General features: G+C 41.3%; 1 protein-coding gene and 1 long non-coding RNA gene across 5 annotated transcripts in view; one reads left to right on the plus strand and one right to left on the minus strand.

Annotated features, from left to right (window-relative positions):
• filip1l (filamin A interacting protein 1-like) overlaps nucleotides 1–16523 on the plus strand; it is a 77260-nt gene that overhangs the window by 35619 nt on the left and 25118 nt on the right. The window lies entirely within an intron of this gene.
• LOC116673925 (uncharacterized) lies at nucleotides 1178–15637 on the minus strand. The gene is made up of 3 exons (XR_004327919.1): nucleotides 15568–15637; nucleotides 3530–3534; nucleotides 1178–1189 (listed from the first exon to the last, which is right to left on the minus strand). It is a non-coding gene; the product is annotated as an uncharacterized LOC116673925 (long non-coding RNA).

Raw genomic sequence — 16523 nt, forward strand, 5'->3', positions numbered from 1 at the left:
ATTATTTGGACGCGCTGTTTAACATTGCCAGCTAAGATGGTTGGAGGTGGAAACATGTCTGACTGATTTCTTCTGTAAATTTCAAATAGAGAACAGTTGCTGGGTAGTGCTCTGTTTACTGCTTCCTCAGCAATATCACATATCACACACACACAGAGGAAATGTGCACTCACCCAAAAACTCACCGACGACACAATCAGACACGTCCATAAAACCACACACACACACACATGCACCCTCAGCAATTAACTTTACAAAGGAAACACAGCTGGACGTCGGCCCGTGACCTATTTGGGACGATCACATCATTGCACTTTAGCTGCACCAGAATGTTTGAGTTGGACTGGCGAGCGGTGATGACGGTCTGCGCTTTGTCACCAGGCATGTCAGGAAGGACAGGCCGCCATGAAAAATAGGCCTCTGTCCAGGGTCGAGCTAATTGCCGCGTGAGAAAAGGCGAAAGATTTAGAAAAGTAAAAGGAGAACAAAAAAGAAAGAAAAGAAAAACTTACCTAATGGCTCTGAAAAGCATCAATCACACTGCATGTTCAACAAGATGCCAGATTACCATGGAAATAGTTGATGAGGGTGGATATTTTCAGGCTTGGATTTCAGAGAGAGTAAATGTACAGAAGCAAGTACACATTTGTGTGTGTGTGTGGGGGGGGTGTTCAGCATCTGCTATTGTCATCTGTCCTCAGCGGTTGGATCCAGCCTGGTCTATGTAGCGGAGTACTCTGTTACAGATACGGGCGTGCGTGTCATGTGTAAAGTTTTTGGGTAAAAGTTTGTTTGGAGGTTTCCTCTTCCTCATTCTCTACCTAAATTGTTTATCCAGACAATCCTCACATGAGACATTATATTTTCCACTATACAGTATTGCTGTAAGTGTATGCACATGAATGCGAGTCCATGTGAGGGTTCATAAATGAAGGCCCAAGCAGCATTCATATCAGAAATGGAACAGTGGTTGTTCAGTTTGCTTGATATTTATCATAATTAGGGTGTATTTTTTGCCAAATTGGCAATCATTTCTACTAGTTGTGATAAAGTTTGAATCAGTGTAAGTGATGTCCCCGTATTCCCAGATCCCAACCAATACTTAAGAGAGTACAGTGTTATTATAATTGCTGAAAATGAGGTCAAACACAACAATATCAGACCCAAGCTGAAATATTATCTTTTAAAACTTGCAGTCCAGCAGCCAATAAAACGTCCTTTGTGCTGTTACAAACTTCCAGTGGAAAAGAAGATATATTTCGGACATGTCATCAAGACTCGAGCAGTAAGAACCAGCCAATCCCTGAGGGGCTTGAGTATACAACATCTTGTCCTTCGCCCAAGCACAAAACCCAGAGTTTGTTCAGTGACTTCTGTTCTGCTCTGCACTCCTTTTCAAAACATTATTACAGAGGGCTAGAAAAACTACAAACTCCCAAATTGCTTTGACTGCTAAAAGGAAAAGCCACTTATCACTTGTTTTGAGGAAAGCTGAAACAGTTCTCTATGTTTTCAAACAGGCTGCCGCTGCTCAACATGTATAATATGAGAGGCACATTTTCGTTAATGCATTGTTGTGTGATGCCTTTTGCCTGGATGTAATCATTTCCTTTAACGCATCCTGAGAAGTTTTGATTACATCCTGGGCTAATGTCCTGTAGGATTTGGGAATGGGGAAAACCCTTCACCCTCTTTAAAAGCACACACACTCGTGCCGTACATATATAAAGTTCTCATCTCCTACTGCCTTTTTTTCCGACCTTTTATCATAGCAGGATGCCTCTGACTGTGGACAGACCATCTTCCTGGAAGCCCTAAAAAGCATGTAAATCCAGGCAGGGGTTGGGGACGAACCTGGCTCCCCTCTGATTAATTGGCGATCAAATTGCTGTCCATGAGTGATGACCTCATCGCGCACTGGGTAGTGCAAAAGCAGCAGGGGTGTGAGAGCGAGAACGGCATCCTAACCATCAACAGATGGAACTTTGAACATGACTTCAGCGCACAGACATACACACGTGCTGCATTCGGCTACGCCACGGCAGGCATTTTGCTCGCATTTGTTCTTTTGCAGAGAAATTAATTTTATGACCATCTGCATCCTCTGATTTCATGCATAGCATAACAAAACTTAAATCCCCCGCTCATTTCGGAACAGACTGACTGATGTTAGTGTGACGAGTTCAGCTAATGTTGTGATGTGAAGCATTGAACCCAGAGAGACTGCATGGAAACATGAGCCTTCTGCTATCTTTATCATTTAAAGCTCCACTAGGCAACTTCACATGCTGATGTGTCCAGATGATAGCAGGAGGCATGAAACATGAACTTGGATACGCAAAAGTCCTGTGATGTAACGGCAGTAAAATGCACACAGCACCCTCGTGTTTACCAAGCCAGCTGGTCTGGGATCATTTTATACAAAATGGAGAAGAAAGGCAAAAAGTGTTACTGAATCCAGGTTTTTTGGGGGATGGGAAGTCTCACTTTGCTGCGGACTTGTTCTTTTGATAGTTTAAACCAGTTGTTTCTGAGTTTGATTTAGCAGCTACACATAATAAACACTTCCACCAAATCATAAACCAAAAAACTGCAGTACTAAAGGTGAAAAGTGCTTGGAATTTTCAATTTATTTATAGTATCAATTCATTCAAGAGTTATCTCGAGACACTTTACAGATAGAGTAGGTCTAGACCACACTCTATAATTAGATATTATCATAATATAACAACAGTTCTATTAGTTCCCTCCAGAGCAAGCAACAGTGCGACAGTGGCAAGAAAAAACTCCCTTTTAGGAAGAAACCTGGGACAGACCCAGGCTCTTGGTAGGCGGAGTCTGACAGGGCCGGTTGGGGGGGAGATGCACAGTGGCAACAGTCACAGTAAAAGATAATCGAACAGTGACTAAAAATAGTAGTTTGTAGTAGTTCATGGCATAGCAGGGTACTGCAGGGCGTTATAGGGCACAGCAGGACGTGGCAGGATGTAACAGGGCATCGCAGGACGTGTAGCGGGACCATGGCGACAGCTGCAACCATGGTTTTGGAGCCTCCCTGATCCAAGGAAACATGCTGGGGGAAAAGAACATAAGGACTCCGGGGAATGATTCCCCAGAGCTAGGTTAGTAACAGGCATTTCTGGGACATGGATGCACACAGATGGAAAGATGAAGGAGAGAAGAGCTCAGTGTGTCAAAGGAAGTCCCCCAGCAGTCTAAAACTATTACAGCATAACTAAGAGAGACAGGGTAAAGAGAGGAGCCTGGTCAGGCTAGAACTCTCCCCTCCCGGGTCTGGCTGTACTTTTCTTAGTTCTTTTCAGAACACGTGCTGCAGCATTCTGGATCACCTGGAGAGTCTTCAGGGACTCATTTGAGCATCCTGATAATAAAGAATTACAGTAGTCCAGCCTGGAAGTAACAAATGCATGGACTAGTTTTTCAGCATTTTTTTTGACAGGATATTCCTAATTTTGGCAATGTTACAAAGTGTTAGGTTCAAAACCTCAAGTCAAAAGTACACATGAACACGGACTTGTCTTTTGTGCTTTGCAAATCGGATGATTACTGAAATCATTCACCAGTCTTCCAAAGTACTCTCCCCTTGCTCTGCCTTTTTTATTATAGTTGGATATATAGACATAAAAATGCAGTTCTTGAGGTTTGTTTTAGATGGGCGTTAAAGGATATATCCTCATCAAAAATAACTCCTAGATTTCTGACAGTAGCACTAGAGGCCAGGGCAATAATAAATAAGATGTTTATAACCGTCAACTTAAGGTTAGGATAACCGATGGGTCAGTGGAGAGGACCTGACTCTACTATTGCCATTATGATCCCGGGATTCACGACAGCCAAAAAATATGTGCAATATTAAAATCAGATGTCTGTGTGCGTTGATGTCACTCTATTTCAGCAACTTTTCATGATTCACATTAATAAGATGTGTGTACTTTCCCACAAAAGACAATCTTCTGTATTTTATTAGTCATGATGCTTGCACAATGCATCAAGGCCTGAATGGGGAAGTTCAATAGTTGTGAACTTGCCATAGAAACGTTGTGTGATGAGAAAACAGCCCGCAGATCACATGAAACAAACGTGTGTTGACTTAATTTACTGGCACAATAAGTTATAATCACTATTACTGAGTTTTTATTGTAGATATAAAGCACAGTAGCTGCTAACGTAACACTACATGACCTTCCTCTTCTTAATGATTTGCAGGGCACACAATACATCTACATGCCATCTGGTTGACATAACTGCAGCGGTGGTGACATCACTCATGTGGATCAGATCGAAATTCTTCAGCGATGTCCTCACCATCGCTAAGAAGCTTAATACCCTGAGCTGCCCTGTTCTTTGAACATTGATTTTTTATGATCTGGGATTTCTGGTTATTAATTACCACTGTTCCTGTCTGTGCAGGTTCACCTTAGAGGCAGATTGTGAACTTTGCAGAAAGTTAGTGTTTTTGGAAGTTGTCAAGCAGCTGTTTTGCTGTATATACTAATATTACTCTGCATGCATGAGCAGGATCTGTCTTCACCTTTTGCGTGGTTAAGATATCATCAGTACTCCCAAAACTGCTGGGAGGAGACAGAAATCTGCCTCATTCATCAATTGTAGCTGACACGCGATTGATGAGGCTGTTACGTCTTTCCTGACTGAGGAGAAGCACACCTGTATTCCTCCTGAAAAGCTTCCAGCCTGGTGAATAGCATACATTCCTGCTCAAAGCCAGATTCAAACTTTTGATAAAAGAAATTAGAGGATGATATATGCATTAGGAGAAATTGTCTGGCCAGTTTCAAATTCTAAACCTTTTGGAAAATACAGTAAATCTTGTTTTTTAAATGCTGGGATGGGAAAGTACACACGTGTTTTTTTAAATCTCTGTGTCAAAAACTTCCTTTTATGGGAAGGAAAGCTGTTCCTCGCTCTGACTACTGTATGTGACGTTACTCAAAAATGTTGTACGCTTTGAAACCCCACCAGCATGCCCCCATGTTGAGGTCAGGAATCACACATATACGACACATTCAGCGACACCCTCCAAGCACACATGCAGCCACCTCTTTATGCTCTTTCTGCCAAATACGTCAGTACATCGCTGGACTTAATTTCCTGGTGAAGCTTGAGAGCTCTCAGCACTTTGCTTGGTAAAGCTTTATGAGAATGCCTTCTAGTTTACTCTACAAATATGCAACCGAACACTGAATTTATAGATTGATTAGATCCAGAATGAGAAGGGTAAGACAAAAGGAAAAGACTTAATGGCTGTAGACATCAAAGTGGCTCAGTTGCCAGCAATGATGTGATGTTCTGGCCTTTGTGACAATCGTTAGCAAATAGTTTTTAGAATATGACAGTTTAAGTTTCCATAAGGATCATGTGATTATTTTATCAGTTGTCATTGGTGAAAAAGTAACTCACTCGCTGACACACTGACCCGATAATCAACCGCTGGACATTCTGGCGAGGTCAGAGACAAGAGTCTGTACGGTGTGTTCCGTGGAGTTGTCCGTTGGAGGGGCTGTCGGAGGGGCTGTCGGAGGGGCTGTTGGAGGGGCCGTCGGAGGGGCCGTCGGAGGGGCCGTCGGAGGGGCCGTCGGAGGGGCCGTCGGAGGGGCTGTCGGAGGGGCCTACATTTTGGCCGACCTGACATGCTCTGCCGGTAGTTGGACTCAAATGACCAATCTGATGGGTATAGTGCCAACCTGGAATTGAGGAGCGGGATGAGCGTGTCTCTCAAAATCTGGTGAAAATCTTTTAAACTGACCTTTGTCGATCGGAAATGAACACAGATTCAGATTCAACTGCACGGCCTATTTCTCGCTTAAAATGGTTTTAGAAAAATATGAGATTGTATTCTGAACAAGCCGCCATGAAAGTCTGGCTTTGAATTGCCGGTGAAACCAGACCCACGTGACACCTTCGTCCAATCAGCTGCCTGTTTTCATTTTTGGCCGACAATACATGTTAGCGCCGCCTGCTGTTATGGTCTCATAGCTATTACGTCTCATAGCTTTGGTGTGTTCCGAGGTAAGTTATTGACCAACTCAGGGAGACTGATTGGTCCACTCTTTTTTACCGAGGGTCGGCATTCTGGTTGGTGTGTCAGGGGCTTTAAAGGAAAACCTGACGTACAACCACATAGTGCATTGTGAAGTTATTTTATGAATGAAATAGACATATTACATAGTTGAAGGCCAATTCGGGGTGGGTTTGGAATTAATTACAATCCCCCAATTCTCTACATCTATTAGAAGCAGAAGTTGACTCATTGTCTTTCACTTTCCCTTTGAGCTTTTAGCTGTTCTTGGTTTAATTTCCTTCTTTTCTGTGATGGTCCTGCCCCAATATCAGTCATAACTACAACAGATAACTTCTAAAAAAACAGTAAAATTAAATTAGGCCTATAGAATGAAATCCTCCTGCTCGGACTGGCTATCACGAGCTTTTTCGGTGTTACAAAGAAATCTGTGACCTACAGAATGTGTTACTATAGCGCCGTCTACCTGCCGCAACTCATTCTGTGACTTAGCGAGAAAAATCGGACCTGGGTCTTCCTAAAAACTATATCAAAATAGAGTTCTTGACAGATGACAGAGCTTTAGAAAAATTAAAAAGTTACATTTAGTCACTTTAACCTTAAAAGCTGTTGAACCTCACAACTCTATACATAAACTCACTTGGTTTGCATAGTGATTTATTGAAAAAACTATTTTTCCTCAGTCTAAGATCAATGTTAAGAGTGAATAACAAAACTTGCATTTGACAGGTTTTGGTCTGGAGGACTTTCATGAAATGTTTGGAAGGAGAACAGACCGAATTTTCTCATTTTGTTGTAATTGATATGTAGAAAATTGACAAAGCTTTCAAAATAACAGTATGTAAGAAAATATAGTGTCAGAAAGCTTTCTCTTTAAGCAGAGCATGCAACATTTGCATGATCAGAGAAATAAAGGTTTAATGATTTTAAAAGAAAATGAGGGTGTGAAAGAAGTGAGTTCACAGCTTTGTATTTTGGATCTGACGTCTGTTTTGGAAAAAGAAAATCACAAACATGTGATTTTGGTGTGCCTTTGAGCAAAATTCGAAATTTGGAGGTTTGTGTTTGTATTACTGGGGAGTTTTCTCATGGACAAAATATGAAGGTCAATTTTTTTTAAAGATATAGAGATAAGATGCAGAACAAACTCTGCACTGCAGATGTGCTGGTGCATGGAAAGATGTTAAAGGCCGAAACTTAAAACAAATACCACTCACATGAAAACTTATTTTTTATGTGAATACCCTTACCTTAAAGTGTGTGTGAGAGACTGTCAAAGTATTACTCAACCTACAATTGCAAACTAGGTGGTAATTAGCCCCAGAGAGTCGTCATTGCATGGCGTAATGTGATTACATCTCCCTGACAGAATGCAGCGATTAGACCTCACCGACCACAAAGACGCAAGACTTGCTTCTACTTTTTCCAACTTAGAACAGGAGAAAACCTTAAAATAGAACTTAAGTGCTGTTGTGTGAGAAAAGGAGACAAAATGCGTTTTATGGTTCAGGTCTTTTTTTACTGATTTTGTTAAGTAAGTGGGGATTAATTTGAAGGAATCTATTAAATCAGCTTCTCGTTTTGAAGTGAGATGAGTGCAGAAGGTGTCTTACCACATGAAGGCTCATTTTCTGCATTCACCTTGTGGAAAAAGGTTTTTTTTCTACCCAGTATTTATGTTAGGGTGCGTTTCTCCTTTAAAGGGGTAATAGCCTGGATTGACAGACTCAATGGCGTCTCTGTAAAGGTCTTATTTCAATCAAACAGGGACAATTAGAGGCATGCACATAAAGAGAAGTGGATTTGTGAAAGCAAGACGGCATGGCCTTGAGTTTAAATACACAGGTAATATGTTTCAGTCGAATAGATCCACAGTGTTCTTAGAGCATTTTGACAACTCAGTTGTAACTTCCAAAAAAGCAGAAACAACTGAATGGTCAACTGGACAGAGCTTGACAAATGATTCTGGTGACTGGGAATCTGCAGAGTGATGCATGAGCTAATCTTCTATTTGTGAAAGGAAATAGCACCGAGGGAGGAGAGCCGGGGGTCAAGGAGGAAAAATGCAGCTAATACAGGGCTAAAATGACATTTCTATTGCTTGCCGTGAACCGTTGGTGGCCTCTGCCAGAGCTGGAGACAGCGAATGATGGCCAGACTCAAATTGTAACAGGCAACAGAGAAAATCCAACGAATGCCATGTAAAGTTGACATTGCAGAGGATACATTTACCTAATCTCTCTGATTTACCTTCTTCTCACATTGGTTCTAGCAGACGCCTTCTTGAGTTACAGCTTGGCAAAACATGGCAAAAGGAAGCCATTTTACCCTCCTGTCCTGTCAGGCTGGAAGGAAGCGACAGCAAACTCGCACATTACGTCCTCGTAGCTGGCAGCTGCAGTGTCTGAACAATGAGTCTGTGCCTGTGCTCCCGGCCAACTCGGTGTCGAGATAGTGAGTGAAATATGGAGGGAGGAAAGAGCCTGCCTGGATCTGCCAACTCAAACGTCCCATTGTGATGGAATGGGCTATCTGGACGTGGCCGCGATGAATTGTACAAACAGGGAGAGGGAATTAATGTGATGACATTTCTGCTCTTTTCTTTTCAACAAAGAGATGCTGTTGTGCTGTAGCAGGCCATTAACATGATGGAAATACAAGACATTAAAACAGGCATTTAGTGTTTTGAAATCACTTTGTTTTTCACATATGACATAGTTGTAAGCAGGACATATATAGTTATTTATTAATGCATTTGGGTAACAGGTAATGGATGATTGGTAAAAGTATTCCCATAGTATTATCATATGTAATGATATGCAGCATGATTACACTAATTTCTTAAATGTGATATAAATGTTATAAAAACATTTATTTTACAGTATATGCTCAAATCTTTCAATTATTTTCTCTACCAGGGCTTTCAGCCGCATTGCCTGGAATTTATCAGTGGTCAGGGAGAGCAAAGAAGCAGTTATAGAAGTTTAAATGCTATAATAAATACATTATATCACCAATCAGTAACTACATTACACTATGAAAACGATGGCCTATGAAGCTTGATTTATGGTTGTGCGGAGGCTCAACGCAGAGCTTTCGACATAATCTACGTAAATGGCCTGAAGTTTGTACTTGTGCGCTGGTGTGCGCGTCGAGCCGGCATGTGTGTGTGTGGGGAGTGTGTGGTAGAGCGAGGGAGAAGTGATGGCGATTAGCTTCAGAGAAAGTAGCAACTCTAGAGACATAGTGAGAGAAACAAAATGGCTCCCCTGGGCTTTCTGACCATGATGGGTAATCTGCAGCAGGAAAAGTTAACCCTCTCCTTGATTTCATGTTGTTTACGAAGAAGTATAACCAGGAAATGAGTCAGGGGAAATGAGACGCTGTCAACACGACGTTTTTCGTACATCAAAACAGCGTCCATTTTACGTACAAATTACGCTTAGGTCCTCCCTCACATTTATGGACCTTTACACATCCTCCTCCTCCACCCCCACGCCACTCATGTTGATGAATGACAACTTGCTGTGTTAGCAAGGCAGCAAATAATAGCGCCCTGTCAAGCGGTAGCAGCCTAAGTGATTTATGCCGCCATTGTTGCTTTCACTCTCCCATGTCGGTTCCCATGTCGGTGCTTTTTCACCTCATCTTAAACTCAGCTGATAACTCCAGGGTACAACAACACAACCTTAACAAAGTTTCAAGTCGAAAATGTTGGGTATGAACACGCAGGGGATGAAGATAGAAACGAGTTTCTTAGCTGTATAAGATATTGTTAGATGTATGGTTTGTTATCCATTAAAAAAACGCGTGTTCTTGAGTCATTGTCTCTGCAGGAGTTTTATGGGATATGTGTAAAAATTGAAAATAGCTCTTGTAACTTTCTCAGGTTGTTACGATGCACCTGATTTGGAGGTGGTAACTGTTGATTAGGGATTTTTATAGAAAGCAGGCTTTAATTTACTTTTCCTTGACAAAGTTGGTCTGAAAAACAAAGTTACTGTTTTTGGTTACTTGTGAAAAACAGTTTGCTAAGGGAGTATTCAAGCAACATTCAAAGGAATTTAAAGGTCCCATATTGTAAAAAGTGAGATTTCCATGTCTCTTTTACTATAAAGCAAGTTGAGGTGCTACATAAATACTGTTAAGGCATCAAAACGCTCATTCCACAGAGAAATGCACAAAGCCTGCATTCAGAAATGGTTCCAGCAGTCAGGACTTCTGTAAAGTTGTGATCTCACAAATATACCATATACTGTATATATATATATATATATATATATCTATATATATATATATAGATATATATAAATTCATAGGTAGAAAGTGCTGTTACAATGCTGTTACAGTCATTCCCCGGCAGCAATGATGGAGCAGGGACGCTGGCGGCGTAGATGGGACAGACCCAGAAATGCTGACCAATCAGAGCAGACTGTGTATTTTCAGTAGGGGGTATTAAAGAGACAGGAGCTAAAGCGGGGCGTTTCAGACAGAGGGTAAATACAATGGGGGGTATGGGGGGTAGCGGGGGGCTTGTAAACATTGTCTTTTGAAAAGTCAAAATTTATGTATGAACCTGGGAAATACAATATGGGACCTGACATGTAAAAGCAAGAGAAATATTGAGAAAGAGAGAGCAAGAAATACGTTTATGGTTATTGCGGGGGGTGAGAAAAATCTCAAGGCTTTATGAGAGGACCTAAGGTGGTGTCAAGATGCGATATGGAAACCCAAATTTAAAACTTTGGGGTTTGACTGTTTGGCAGGGAACAATAGAGAGCTGTCAGAGGGACCACCCTGCCGCAGTGCATCCTGGGCTTTGACAAGACTCTCAGACCAGCAGGAAACCAGAGCTACGGTCAGGTTTTAAATTCCCTCCGCCCAGATTGTAAGCATGGAGCTGGATATGATTGATTAGAAGGTTTTCCTGTAAGGTTATGAGACTGCAGAATAGCTGGCACTGGTCTGTTTCAGGGCTGACATGCGAGGGTAAACATTATCCTTTCAGACACACCTTTTCCCTCAATAGTAATGAATGTTTTTTAAATACTTTCAGGAAATGATTAAAACTTAATCTTTATGTACTGTATGTCGTGAGAAATATTTTTATAAAAGAATGAGGAAGCAATGTTTAACAGTTGACTCTTTTACAATCCCACCAAGCCTCTGCAAAAGCCTTTTTTCAAAAGACCTTTTATGGCAGGAGACAAGACCAGTGCCAAGCTTAATGATTATGTGTTGTATTCATGACCCCAAAATGTTGAATACACTTTTTGAGCTGCAGTGTCATAACAGCAAAACAAACATACCGCTTCCTCCACCCAAAACTCTGAACCTGGTCCTGGACCAGCGGTCTTTTTAATCCGAACCCAAAACCTCAATTACACTATATTTTTTTCCAAAGTCAAATTAGGCAGTCAACTTAGTTTTGCTCCAAAATCTCCTATCCTGATGTCGTTTTGACCTGGTGAGAAGCTGCAGCCTCAGTGAGCCATGGACGGCTTGCATTTAGATTGATTCCCTCGTAACACTAAAGGATACAGAAGTCTGGTAGATTATATTTTGATGGGGTCAGAGCGGGATTTAAGATTGCTTGTGCTCGACACCATAAAAGATTCAACTGATGAAATCCCACTTTTGTCAAAGTCCAGGGGCTGATATCTCGGGACAAATGTTTTTGGGCTTGAAACCGAGAAAATCCTCCTGGCAGTGGCAGAGGTGGGGAAGGGCGGGTGGGTAGTATGACTAAACGGTGGAAAAATGGTTTAAAAGGGTCTATCCAGTTTCAGTAGCCTCTCATGGTTTAGTGGAGTGGAAGAAAGGGGAAGTATCCATGTCAGCAAGGAGACAAGTAAGGTTGGATTCTGTACCCTTTCGAGGCTTCTGCAAAGAGAAAAGAGCCAAGACGGACGTTGTATGTTTTATGCTTTATGTGTTCTGGTGTCTTTGGTCTAGTCACCTGTATGAACACAGCTAGGTAACTTATCTTGTTCCTTCAGAAAGACACTAGTATTTCGACTGGTTAGTCGTTAAGACTAGAAAAGCGCTATGTAAGAACAGTCCATTTACATTTATTTGGTTTGTATTTATTATCAGCCCATAGGTATGACAGTGTCCCAGTGCCGAAGCAGAGCATATCTCCTCGTATCACCTTTAATGTGTTTAAAAGCATCCAATAATTTAAGTGTTCTTGTAAAGTTTGAGCCTGCCAAGGAGGGAGGTACAGTATCTGCGGTCTGGACAAAGAGCAAACACAAGAGAGAATAAATGCTATGCCTGGATCTCTCTAATTTAATGTAAGTATAGCATGAGCTCATTCCTAAGGCACACTGATTTTTTTTTTTTTTTCAAACAAATTATGAGCTCACATTTTGAGAAGCCGTATATTACAGCTAGTTTTATCCTCAACCCAAGATATCATAAAAATCTGATTTAGCAGCTATTCTTTTGCTCTGTTTAGCCTCGGCATCGTGTCAGAATGACTGCACGGCATCCACATTTTTTATATTACATTTTAAAATGGAAGCTTTTCTCTTGCTAGATTAAATGCAGTTCTAAGGATCAAATGAAAAAGTGATTGGGCATTTAATTGAGCCAAAAGACAAATATATTCTCCAAAACAGAGTCTTTTTTTCCCATCAGGCTCCACTAACTCAAGGGCTTTGGTGCCTTTGGGAGCCAAAATGTTGGGCAATTTTTAGAAGCACAATACAATTATAATCCTTCCTTTTAAAAATAGCTGTTTAAAAACATAATTAACAGAAGTTTGAAAGGTAGCTTGTATGAGAAGACGTTGCACGTCAAACTTATCCTCACTAAATCTCATGGAAAAGCTAAATAATTCAACTTTAGCAGTCACAAAACACTTGATTGGATAATTATGTAAAAACCAAGAGGACAGAAGAGTATGTAAAGATCCATGCAGCTTCACCAACAGATATTTTCACATCTTTTTAAAATATCTTGTTAAACCTCTCAAGGCTCTGCATCCTTCTAGAGCTAATTGCACCCAAAAAAGAATCCTCATCAGTCCTCATCAACACTGGAAGTCAGTGGACAAAGCTAAACCTTCTAACCCTCAGTGGTAAAATGCCTTTCTGGAATCCGTCCAGATGTGAGCCATCTGTTGTGTTCAGTCACTGAGGTGAGACTAGTCGTGTCTGTCCAGGCGGTGACATCACCCAGAATAGAGACGGGCTAAAATCCAACATTCAGGCCTTTCATTAATAACACTGCTGATCCGAGCCTTTCAGGCAGCCCCTCGACATGCACTGAGGCTTCCCACCGGTGCACTTCATCAACATTATAAGTGTTTTCTGCCATGAGGAACCTAATGCAGCCAAGAGTCGCAAAAAACACCAGGGCTGCACTTTACCTCAGTATCCCTAACATGCTCCCTCCTTTACTTCCCTTAGAGGTTTTAGATTTTATGGACGGGCATGGCATAAAGTCATGGTTCAAGCAGCACCAAAAGTGAGCAGATCTGACCTGTTTGAACCAGTTGCAGGGTGAAAGGTGAACATAACAACATGTAGAAAATATATCCGTTTACCGGCTTCAGTGAACATATGTGGATGTGGAATTGTAAATGTATGTGCTTTCCACTTATTAAAAAAGATACCAAATCTATGCATTACACGGAAAACAGCTAATAAGTTGCCTCATGGCACATTCATTGCATCCATCAACATCTAAATTATATTAAATGTGACACCCTTCTCCTGACTGAACAACCAACGGGAAACAAAAGGATGACACACTGCCAAGAAAAACATGTCTCTCATAGGAATGACAATGCTGAGAAAACCAATACAGATGTTAGGATGACATGCACCATCCATGAGAAATTGAAGCAGTGATGTGGTGGCTGAGCGTTATGAGCCTTAGTCTGCTTCTTCTCACTTTAATTCAGAGTCAGAGACAATTTCAGGCCAGTTGCCAAGTAACTGGGATAATAAAAAAGCTGTGTGCCTTGATAGGAAGTGAGCAGACAATAGAATGCAGGATCCCAAACCGCCACTCAGCCAAGGTCTCATCTCCTGTGAGCACTCTAGGTGGGGAGTGATGTCACCCTAACGCACCCGCAGACATAGATTACACACAGACCAATAGTCCATCACAGGTCTGGCTCGCTTAAGTAAATTCCAGCGTCACACCCCTCATCCCCAATCACTATCATTCACATTTTCTCCAGAACACAAAGAGGTAAGCAAGGGGGGGGGGGGGGGGGGATCCGGGGTGAGCCAGCAGCTGGCTGGTTGTGATGGAACGGCTTAGAGAAAAGCAGGGAAGTTGGACGAGAGGGAGGAAAAGTAAGAACAGACGGGAAGATGAGAATGAGAAGACTTCCTTAAAACAAATTTACTAAAATTTGTGGATGCCTAGAGATATGTGCACAGTTTTTTTGTATTTCTCGTATTAAAAAAAAGTCCACTACCCAAAACTTAAAACATGTCGTTCAACCACAGGTGGCGTCACACTCATGCAGTATGAACTTTATGTAACAGTCATATGGGTTGTTGGGTATTCAGGAATGAGGGTTGGTGTCATGTAGCCAATAGTGTTGCAAGAACATTTTATTTGCTGTAATCTGATAGCGTTTCACCAGTAAATGTAATAGATCACCTGTCGTTTCTTTCTAATCGCTCTAATCCCCTCACATGTGAGCCATTATTTCTGAAAAACGATGTGTGTCATCTGAGGTCTTGCTCTTCTCTGAGAGTCAACAGAACCAAAGTGTTACGAGACGGTTCGGATGACCAATGAGGACATCTGGCGAGTTTTTCTCATGGGGTGTGTCCTCACACAGAGAGACTGCGGTGGGCGTGGCACAGACAGAAAGGACCGACAGACTTAAGATAAATTAAGAATAACTCATTTCTTTTTCTTTTTTTTTAATTGATGGAAGTTTACAATACAGGTTACATATGTCAAACAATACATTTCCCTTCAGTTTTTCTTTTCTAATAAACAGGAACAAGGTTACCCACACCCACCCTTCCCATACCACTCTTGGCAGTTGGCAGTGCGTTCACACCACCACCAAAAAAAGAAAATAATAATAAATGAATAAATGGAAACTAAAAAAAAATTCTAAAAAAAAAAACCATTCTCAAAGCTATGCATCAAAATTACCTTAAACCTACTTACAAAACAAGTCCAAGAAGAATAACAATAAAAGGTGTCTCGTACTTCAGGCAGTGCTTTAAGATTCTCAAAATATGTCCCAAAGGGTTGCCATTTTAAGTAAAAGTTCTGTACTGAACCTTTCAATGTGAATTTGAGAATAACTGATTTCTAATGCAATAGCACACCGGCATTTCTGACCATATCTGACCTTATCTTAAGTAAGTATAAGTAGAAAATATAATCAAAGTTAAATTCAATGCTGGATTATAAGCATCAGTCAGCTGCTTAAAGTAGCCTAGAGGCAACATGTCAGTGCTAGTTACTGTTGCCTTGGTTAGCAGTAGGGCTGAGTATCAGTTAAAAAATTATGATCCCAGTACCAATACCAGTACCCTTAAAGTGATACCAATACCAATCGAGTACTTCATTTGATACCGTTTTTTTCTTTTCTACTTCTCTTCTTTTCTAGCAACTCGGCATGCGGAACCATACAAATACATCAGCAAATACACTGCGCTAGACTGTACCACACCACAGATTGTATGGGTTGTAGCTGCCGCGGTAGTTGGCCAATGACACGTCGCATTAAATCCCAGAATGCATGTGGTAATTGCCTGCGAGAAAAACCATACAGATATTTAAAAAAAATAATCTAGGTATAAAAAGGATCAAATGCAGGTATTGTTTGACTGGAAAAGTTTTGATAATACTTGGTACTGGGTTGTGTATAGCACCAATACCCAGCCCTAATTTAGCAGCAGCACTTAATGTCTAAACCATTCCAAACTACCTCCCAGGTGAACTATAAAGATTTCTTACACCTCAGTATCAGATCAAACTTATGGTGAACTGGTGCAACAGGCTACAAAACAATAAAGATGGGGAATGTTTTCCCTCAGAAGGTGTTGGCACCAGAAAACGGGACACAATAACAAAACTAAATCGACCGCTGATGTAAGAAACAAAAGTATTTCAAATCCCCGTTCTGTGCCAAGCCAAAGAATAAGAACTCCCCTGGGCCAGCTAAACACCCTACATAGGCACAATTTTACACACTGGTTGTTTTTTGTTTTTTTTTTACACAGAAAGCTCCCTCATATAGCATGATGATGCTTACTTTTCCATGTCCAATTTGTAGCTGTGCAGCTCATCGACACTCTTCTCTGACTCAGACTGACCCTGGTGTGTATGACAGCCTTGGGAGCTGTCCCCTTACTCAGGCCAGTGTTGAAATAGCAATGTGGTGACGACCCGATCAGTGGAGTGTATTTCGCAGAGGACTGAGCTTTTGGATTTTTTTTTCTTCTTTTTTCCATTAATGCAGTTGTGAAAGTAT

Source organism: Etheostoma spectabile, chromosome 24, assembly GCF_008692095.1.
Source record: "Etheostoma spectabile isolate EspeVRDwgs_2016 chromosome 24, UIUC_Espe_1.0, whole genome shotgun sequence".
In the NCBI taxonomy this organism is placed as follows: Eukaryota; Metazoa; Chordata; class Actinopteri; order Perciformes; family Percidae; genus Etheostoma; species Etheostoma spectabile.